General features: G+C 44.9%; 1 protein-coding gene across 4 annotated transcripts in view; it reads right to left on the reverse strand.

The window, feature by feature from the left end:
* Nucleotides 1-8,852, reverse strand: part of LOC126481405 (serine/arginine repetitive matrix protein 2-like) — a 349,894-nt gene extending 341,042 nt beyond the window's left edge. For all 4 annotated transcript variants that reach the window (XR_007587552.1, XR_007587553.1, XM_050105134.1 and 1 more), the window contains exon 1: nt 8,543-8,852. The gene's annotated coding sequence lies outside the window, so the exon portion shown is untranslated. The remainder of the gene's footprint in view (nt 1-8,542) is intronic.
* Nucleotides 8,853-9,084: the final 232 nt, after the last annotated feature.

The raw sequence follows: 9,084 nt of genomic DNA on the forward strand, positions 1-9,084 counted from the left end.
TACTTACAAAGAGGGTGAGACGGACAACCCTACAGCTGCTGCTAGACCATTAATGGCCACTAAAAATAGAGATACACTCAATACAGAACCGTGCGGGCCCATTCTCCTGGATATGGGGGTACTATGGGAGGCACCAACTTGGAAATGGGAAAGTACGAAGTAACAGGAAATTCTAGACAAAAATCGGGAGCGGGCCTCGGAGACCTCACTCGTACAATGTGGCAAGGATATGATGTTGCCAATTGGTGTCATACCCTTTTCATAAATAAAAAAAGACGGCACAAGGTGCTGGTGTCTGGGAAAGGCTGTTCGGATGGCAGACTCGAGGGACACAAGATTATCAGTGGTAGAGCGACCGGCACAGAGCCAGTAGGCTATGTGACTCCAGGACCCAACCCAACCGCTGACACACCACACGTTCCAGTAGCTTACAAGGAACGTTGGTGAGGCTGAAGGGCCAATAGCTATCCAGATCAAGCGGGATCTTCCCAGGTTTGAGCATTGGTATGATGGTGCTCTCCCACCAGTGCAATGGAAAGACGCCATCACGCCAGATCTGGTTGAAGAACACAAGGGGATGTTGCTTATAGTCTGACGAGAGATGTTTAATCATCTGACTGTGGATCCGATCTGGCCCAGGAGCTGTGGCAGGGCAATGTGCAAGGGCACTGAGGAGCTCCCACTCTGTAAATGGGGCATTATAGGATTCACTGTGGTGTGCAGTGAACAAGAGGACTTTCCCTTCCATCCACCGTTTGAGAGTGCGAAAGGCTCGGGGGGTAATTCTCCGACACAGAGACACGGGCATAGTGCTCAGCAAAGTGCTTGGCAATCGCGTTTGCGTCAGTAGATAATACGCCATTTATGTTAACACCAGAAACACCTGTTGGAGTCTGGCGCCCAAAAACTCGTTTGATCTTTGCCCAGACTTGGGAAGGTGACATATGGCACCCAACGGTCGAGAAGTATCTCTCCAAACACTCTTGTTTCTATCTTCTGATCAGCTGGCGAATGATAGCACGGAGGTGTTTAAAGACTATGAGGTGCTCTGGGGAAGGATGCTGCTTGTGCCGCTGTACAGCTTGCCGACACTCCTTAATTGCCTCGGCGACTTCTGGTGACCACCAAGGAACTGTCTTTCGCCGGGGGCATCCTAAAGAACGAGGGATCGCGTTTTCCGTTGCAGAAACGATCGCTGTAGTTACCTGCTCAACCAACTCATAGATGTTACCATGTGGGGGAGATTTAATGGTGACAGCAGAGGTGAAGCATCCCAGTGTGCCTTGTTTAAAGCCCATCTGGGCAGGCATCCGTGGGCCTGACGCCGGGGCAGTCACAGGAAGATGGGGAAGTGGTCACTACCACACAAGTCGTCAAGTGCTCTCCAGTGGATAGAGGGGAGAAGTCCAGGACTGCAAACCGAGGGTTCAATGGCAGAATATGTGCCATGTGCCACACTGAAATGTGTAGGGACACATGTATTTAAGAGGCAGAGCTCGAGTTGTGGCAGTAAATTTTCGACACCTCTGCCTTGGTCAGTAATCACAATGCCACCCCACAAGGAGTTATGAGTGTTAAAATCTCCCAAAAGTTGGAAAGGTTTAGAAAGTTGATCAATTAGGGCAGCCAACGCGTTCAGGAGTACTGCCCCATGTGGAGGAAGATATATGTTGCAGACTGTTACTTCCTGTGTCGTCCTTGTCCTGACAGCCACAGCCACAAGAGGGGTTCAACGGGGCATAGGTTCACTGCATGCTGAATTCAGGATATAGACACAAATTCCATCTGACACACTATTATAGTCACTATGGTTCTTGTAATATCCGCTATAGCCATGGAGGGCTCGGTCCCCATTGCCAGGAACCAGTTTTCGTGGAGGGCAATGCAGTAAGCAGGTGTAAAGCTTAAGAGTTGCCATATCTCAGCCAGGTGGTGGAAAAAACCGCTGCAATTCCACTGGAGGATGATATCGTGAGGCTGGGAAGGCATGAAGAGCGCAAGGAGGCAGGTTATGCCTCAGGGTCACCTGCTGCCACCAATTGAGTATTTGTAGCCATTTCTATGGTGGATGAGGCATCAGTGAGATCCAGGTCCACTGGGGACACTACGATCTCCACCGCATCCTCCGATGCAGAATTGGTAGGGACTGGTGGTGTTGGGGCCACCAGAGGGTCATTTTTCTTAGCAGACTTCTTTGTTTGCTTGCCCTCTCTCCTCTCTTTAGGGGCTTGCTGGGAGGGCTTCTCTGAAGTAGCTTCAGGCACAGAGGAAGACTGTGAAGTTCTTTGTCCAGCTGCTTTTGGCTCCTGGAGCCACTGGCAAGTGTCCGCCGTGGCATTAGTGGAGACCTAGGGAGAGAAGGTCCCAAGGGACCCCTTCCACACGAGAGGAGCCGATGTCCCCTGCATTTGGGGGTAGCCTTACTCCCAAAGTAGGTGCTTTGGGAACAACGGAGGAAGATTTGCCCCCTACCATCAAGGGGACAGATGTATTCTGGTGGCCCGGACGGCCCCCTATTTGTGGCACAGAGGAACCACTGGCACTTGGGATGGTGATGACGACGTAGCTGCAGCACATGTCAACATCAACCGAATGGGGTGTAATCTTTCAAATTAACATTTAGCCTCTGTGTAAGTCAAGCAGTCCAAGGTCCTGTACTCCATTATTCTCCACTCCTTTTGGTGTACTGAGCAGTCTGGCGAGCAGGGGGAGTGGTGCTCTCCACATCTGATGCAAGTGGAAGGAGGTGCACATGGAGTATCTGAGTGCAGTGGACATCCGCAGTCTCAACATGTGGTGTTGGAAGTGCAGTGGGAAGATGTGCCCGAATGTCCAGCACTTAAAGCACCACATAGGGGGAGGGACGTATGATTTAATGTCACAGCAGTAAACCATCACCTTGACCTTTTCAAGCAATTAATCAACCTCAAAGGCCAATATGAAGGCACCAGTAGCAACCCTGTTGCCTTTGGGTCCCCTGTAGACGCGCCGGATGAAATGAACACCCAACTGCTCTAAATTGGAGTAGAGCTCGTCGTCAGACTCCAAGAAGAGATCATGATGGAAAATGATCCCCTAGACCATGTTGAGGCTTTTATAGGAAGTGATGGAAACAGGAATATCACCCAGCTTGTCACAGGCGAGTAACACTCGGGACTGGGCTGGGGATGCTGTCAATCAAGACTGCACCATTCCGCATCTTTGACAGCGCTGTCACTTCTCCAAACTTATCCTCTCAAGGTGTTAAATGAAAAACTGAGACTTCGTAGGTAGAAAGGAGTCCCTGTCAGCTCGCCTACAGACTAAAAACATAGGCGAATATGGCTCTCTCCGTTCTGTACCCCTATGTTCTTCCCATGGTGTAGCGAGGGAGGGAAACGATACCTGTCAGCATTGTATTCGATCTTACCCTTCTTAATGACTGCTGGCGCTGTACGGTCACCAGCAAGAGATGACTTAGTCCGCTTCATTGCGGGTCATCCGCCCTGATTCCACCAATTAGGGGCTCTTCCCATGGGCACCACCCAGCCACAGCAAAGGCCACCTGGCATGACGGCTGTTGCCAGGAGTCCTGATGGTCCAGGAAGACAGGCATCTACTCCTTGGCATACGTGGGGAGTTTACAGCTCAGGCATCAGCAGTGTGATCCCTGTGTTGTCAGGGGGCTACCACCAAATGGGTACATGAGGGCCCCACCACAACGGACTGGCCCCTGTGCTGGATATTGGGTGCAGAGAAATCCAATAACGTCATGGGGGCGCAAGAGGACAGGAGACAATGGAAGAAGATGACATACCCCAGAAAATGTCCCTGCCCAAATAGTTTAATCGCAGGTGGAGATGCAAAGCCATGACAAGGGATTCAAGAGATCGAATCTAAGGGCACTATGGATAATTTGTGCACCACGTACGGCATCCTTCCCCATATGGCCCGCACTTCTGTAGAATTTGGAAAAGTGGCAGGCCAAACCATAGAATTGGACCTGAACTCACACAGCTGAAATGTGAGACTTCTTTTAGTCGCCTCTTATGACAGGCAGGAATACCTAGGGCCTATTCTAACCCCTGGACCCGCAGAGGGTGACAGTGGTAGTTCAGCAGCTTCTGCGTACAGACTCTCAACCAGGCTAAATGGCATCAGAGGCCAAATGGATACCTTGATGGTGGATAGTATTGGGATAGCGTAAGGAGGACGGATGTGCAGATGTATAAACGAAACACCCATAGTCTAGTTTCGAACGGACATGAGACTGGCAGAAATGGAGGAGGCTGATTCGATCTGCACCCTAGGAAGTATCACTGAGGGCACGTAGGGCAGTGAGGGACTGCATACAGCGTGCTGCCATGTAAGACACATAGGAGGACCAAGAGTGTTTCCTATCGAGCATGAGCCCCAGGAATTTTGTAGTTTTAACAAACAGAAGAGCAACAGGCCCAAGATGTAAAGACAGTTGAAGAAACCAACTGCACCACCAGCAATTCATACAAACAGTTTTGTCAGTGGAAAAACGAAAGCCACTGTGGTGCTCTCCACATCCATGAGTAAAGACAATCGAGACATCGCTGAACAAGCAGCACAATGAGACAAGTCCCTGGAGAATGCAATGGATGGCAAAATCATCTACGAAAAGGAAGCCGGAGATGCCTGGTGGGAGACAAGCCATTATAGGGTTAATGGCAATAGCAAAGATGCTCAGGACAGAACTCTGAGGCACATCATTTTCCTGGATAAAGGTGTAAGCCAGAACAAACACGTATCTTGAAACCTTGGTCTTGTAGAAATTTCTGAAGGAAACAGGGCAAACAGTGTATTGTGTGGGCTGGAAGTAGAGGTGTCCTCTGAGTCTTTCATGATGGCATCCCCTCAACAAAATCTATTCCGTCTCCAAGCCACGTCATTTTGAATAAAACACTCGAGCTTTTGACAGCTCTCTGTGCTATCATTATCAGGAGTTGAAATCACTGACAGTCAAGAAGTTAATTTAATTAAAAAATTGTATAGCTGACGATAGATTATCTCTATTCTTAAAATGTGCTTCACAGATGCTGATTGACAGCCGTGAACAAAATTTTAAATCACAGACTGTTGACCCTGGCATGGTGTTCAGAGGGCCAGCCAGATTGATGCATGTGTGGAAGGCAAGTTGGGCAGCTCTGTCCCACTAAAGGACCAAGTGATGCCAAGAGTCAAGCCTACACCTTTGCTTTCGCTCAATGTTGAAGACCACCCCTCCCATGCCTTATTAAGTGTGTACCCCTGGCCTGTGTTAGAACTGTTGCTATTTATTCTGATTTCATATTCTTATTTGATAACAGGATCCCAGTATGATGTTATCTGAGCCAAAACAACCATTTTTTTTTCTTTTGTTTTTCCCAAATTGTATTTTGTGCTCATTTTCTAGGCAATGTCCAACCACAACCGACTTCTACACAATGCTAGGCACCAGTATGAATTGTTTCACCTATGTAAACACAACATTCACAGGGAACACTATGCACATCAAGAACCCTAAGACCTATGTTGTCTTTAATGAGAGCATAACAAATCTCTTATCTTGGAGGCAGGCTGATACACTGGTTTCAGTCCATGTCTCTGCACTATGTGCCCTATCTTGATCATATTTCCTCCATGACGTGGAAGGAATGCCGCCATGTTGGCCTCTTCTGCTGATTTACGAGTTGTCTTCTGACGGTGGCTCTTTAACACTTTAGCAATTTTTCCCCTTACTGTAATCATTTTCTCTGAACATATGCTTCAAACGCTGAAATTCAGACTCTAGATGGTCATGATCAGAAATAACTTTTGCCCTTTGTACTAATAAGTTGAGGACTGTTGTCTTGTGTACAGGGTTATGTAAACTGTTTGTGTTCAAGCAATGGTCAGTGTGCGTATATTCCCTGTACACTGAACAATGCACACTGACTGGTAGTTAAACGCCAACAGTTTTCAGCACCCTGCAGACAAGAAAGCAGTCCTCGACGTGTTAGCATAAGGGCAAAAATTATTTCTGGTGACTACCATCTAAAGTCTCAATTTCAGCATTTGAAGCAAGTGTTTAGAGAAAACGGTTACAGCAAGGGGGAAATTTGCTAAAACATGCAAGCGCCATCAGTGGAAGATGCCTCATAAATCAGTGGAAGAGGCCACACTGGCTTCATTCCTTCCATGCTGTGGAGCAACTACTAGCAAGACAGGGTGCGTGATGATGACATATGGACTGAGACCAGTGTTCCAGCCTGCCTCCTAGATAAGAGATATGTTATGCCCCATTAAAGACAACCTAGATCTCTGAGTTCCTGGCATGTATGGTGACCCCTGTGAATGTGGTAGTATTTACACAGGTCAAATCATTCGCACTGTTGCCAAGCATCATGCAAAGCATTCACGACGAGTCAAACAAAGGGTCAGCCATAGTTGAAAATTGCCTACAATATGGGCATAAAATACAGTTTGAAAAAGCGAGAGTTTTGCCTCGGCCAACATTATACTGGAATTCTGTTATCAAAGAAGTGCTGAAATTACAACAAACAGCAAAATTTTTAACAGAGACTGGGGGCACAGGGAGTGGAATCTGGACACTGAGTGAAAGCGAAGACATGGGCTTGGTGCTTGTGGGGACGTGGGAGCAGAAGTTTCAAATGTGACACTGGCTGCTCACTCCATGTGACGTCACATGGTCCAACGGCATGATGGAGCTGCTAGGATCTGATCAACTTGCTTTTAGCGTGTGCACCACACTGGCCCTCTCTGGAAAGTTCCAGATGCTCTCATTACACCTATATAAGTTGAACACTGTGCCAACTTAGTCAGCGATTTCGACTTCTGATGATGATGGCGGAGACTGCTGTCAAAAGCTTAAGTGCTTTATTTGAAATGATGTGGCTTGTGAACACAGAAGTTTTTTTTTTTTTTTTATGAAAGTAGATGTGTCCACCATTTTGATGACTTCATGAGTCAAAGCAGTCGGGTGGAATCTGTTACTTCCATAGAGACCAAGGAAACACCAACAACTCTTGAAGACACTGAATGCCATATGACATGGGCATGCTCTGTGATAAAAATTCAAAGGCCTACTGCCTGTCCAGATTTGCTTGTTAACACGTTTCAGTGCTCAATGTGGACATTTTGAGCATCTGATATGACTGTCACAATAAACACATGAAATGGACTTAAGTGCATACATTATGTCAAAAGTCATCTTTGAATGCTCTTCGGAAGGCCACAGATATAGGCTAGATTCAGTTACATAAACAAAAAGAAACATTGGTATCACTAATTGGCAGCTCTAAACATTAAAAATCACGTTCATAGGTCTACACAAGAAAGTCTATCATTCACTACAACTCAACAAAAACTACGTATTGATACACTCACTCTTTTAGGATATGGTTTAGGTGCTTTTCTTAGCTGCTTGATGCTACAGAATCATTGATGTAGTTGGTGAAATAAGCTCAAAGGTAACTTAATTGAAAGAGTAGGGCCAAATGTTCCTGAGAAGCTATGATCCACTTACTATGCTGAGCGGTACATCACATGCCACAAATGTTCATTGCAGAGTACAGACTGCCACACAGCAATACTTTACTTCCAAAATATACTTCTCTGATTACCGTACACATTAAATCTTTCATTAAAGAGTCATAGCCTTTCATGTAATCAGAGATCTGTGGATACGAGGAAACAAAAATAATGTAAAGACTACAACAAAACTTTCTAATTGCTTATCTTTGTTTTTTAAGGACAGTGTACAGTTGATCGTGGAATAAACTTGATTGTTTACTACTGGCTTATGTTCCATTTTCACGGGTTAAGACACTGTGTGTTTCACAATGGATGCAAAAGGTATACCCAAAGCAAACAGCTTGCATTTGATATGTGCCTGCCATATAGGGAACTGGGGTTTCATTCCCAGCTGCAGGTGGCAGTCTGCTTCAGCTTTAGTAAAACTGAAGTAAACAGCACTCCCCAACCATTCCTTTTACAAACACAATCACAGAATAAATAATATATGGTTGCCTGTGTTCACATCATTTAATTCTGACAAAGTTTATTTTAAGTTCAAGATAATTCCAAACACAAACTACTAGTGTAAATGGACAGCTACTGCTAAATCTGAAGTGTGGAAATGTAATATTTCTTTAATTCAGTCAGTGTGTTCCAAATCAAGAACAACCATGAAAACTGAAAATGATGAACTCCAGGTTTCTTAACATTGATTTAAAACCAAGTGTAATTCAATTAACAGTAATTTCGTACTCTACCAAGCTGACAGTGCAACAACGGTAATTTCTTAAAAAATATAGTACCAATGAGGGAGTAAACGCTTCTATCACGCAATGATGCACCTTTACCTTTCACTGGATATTATTCCTAGATACAATGTTAATAGACGAAAGAAGAAATGTTAGTTCTTTTTAATTTAATAACGGTAATTGGATATTAGGCAAACTAAAAAATACATTTAGACATAAAAAATGTGGTGCTGTAATGACCTACACTACTATTTCTCCTAAACATTACACCATTAACGTAACCTAGGTACCTTTAAAGCCAGAAGATTGCCATTAGAGAACATCTCTAGTAGTATCATCATCGAGTACTGCTCGACGTTTCCGAGATACATCCAAAACAAGTCTTACATAAAAACGGAGTTTGGTTTGTCGACCACATAAAATAACCTTGTTTAACACTTGTTCGTCCATAAACTCCTAACTAAAGCCACAAAATGCTTGCATTCACCAATGCTACGGAACTGTACACATAAAATATGCTCCAGATAATCACATAACGTTATCAGGCTAACAAAAGCCTAAATATTTAGTTAGGTACAATATTTCTTCCATTTTCCGATGTTTGCGTTCCATGAACTTCAAAGACATTACACGTTGAACATATTTTCGCCACAGAGTACATACAAAAATTGTCAGAACGAAGTTAAATTGCGTTTGCAGCAGTTCACGACAAGAACCATTACAAATTATCTATATAATAACATCTCCTTTCGATCACAATTAAATTGATTAAGAGTATAACAGATATTGTTGATGAATGAAGTAATCGTTGTATGCATGTCACTTGAGTTTA

Source organism: Schistocerca serialis, chromosome 5 (assembly GCF_023864345.2).
Source record: "Schistocerca serialis cubense isolate TAMUIC-IGC-003099 chromosome 5, iqSchSeri2.2, whole genome shotgun sequence".
In the NCBI taxonomy this organism is placed as follows: domain Eukaryota; kingdom Metazoa; phylum Arthropoda; class Insecta; order Orthoptera; family Acrididae; genus Schistocerca; species Schistocerca serialis.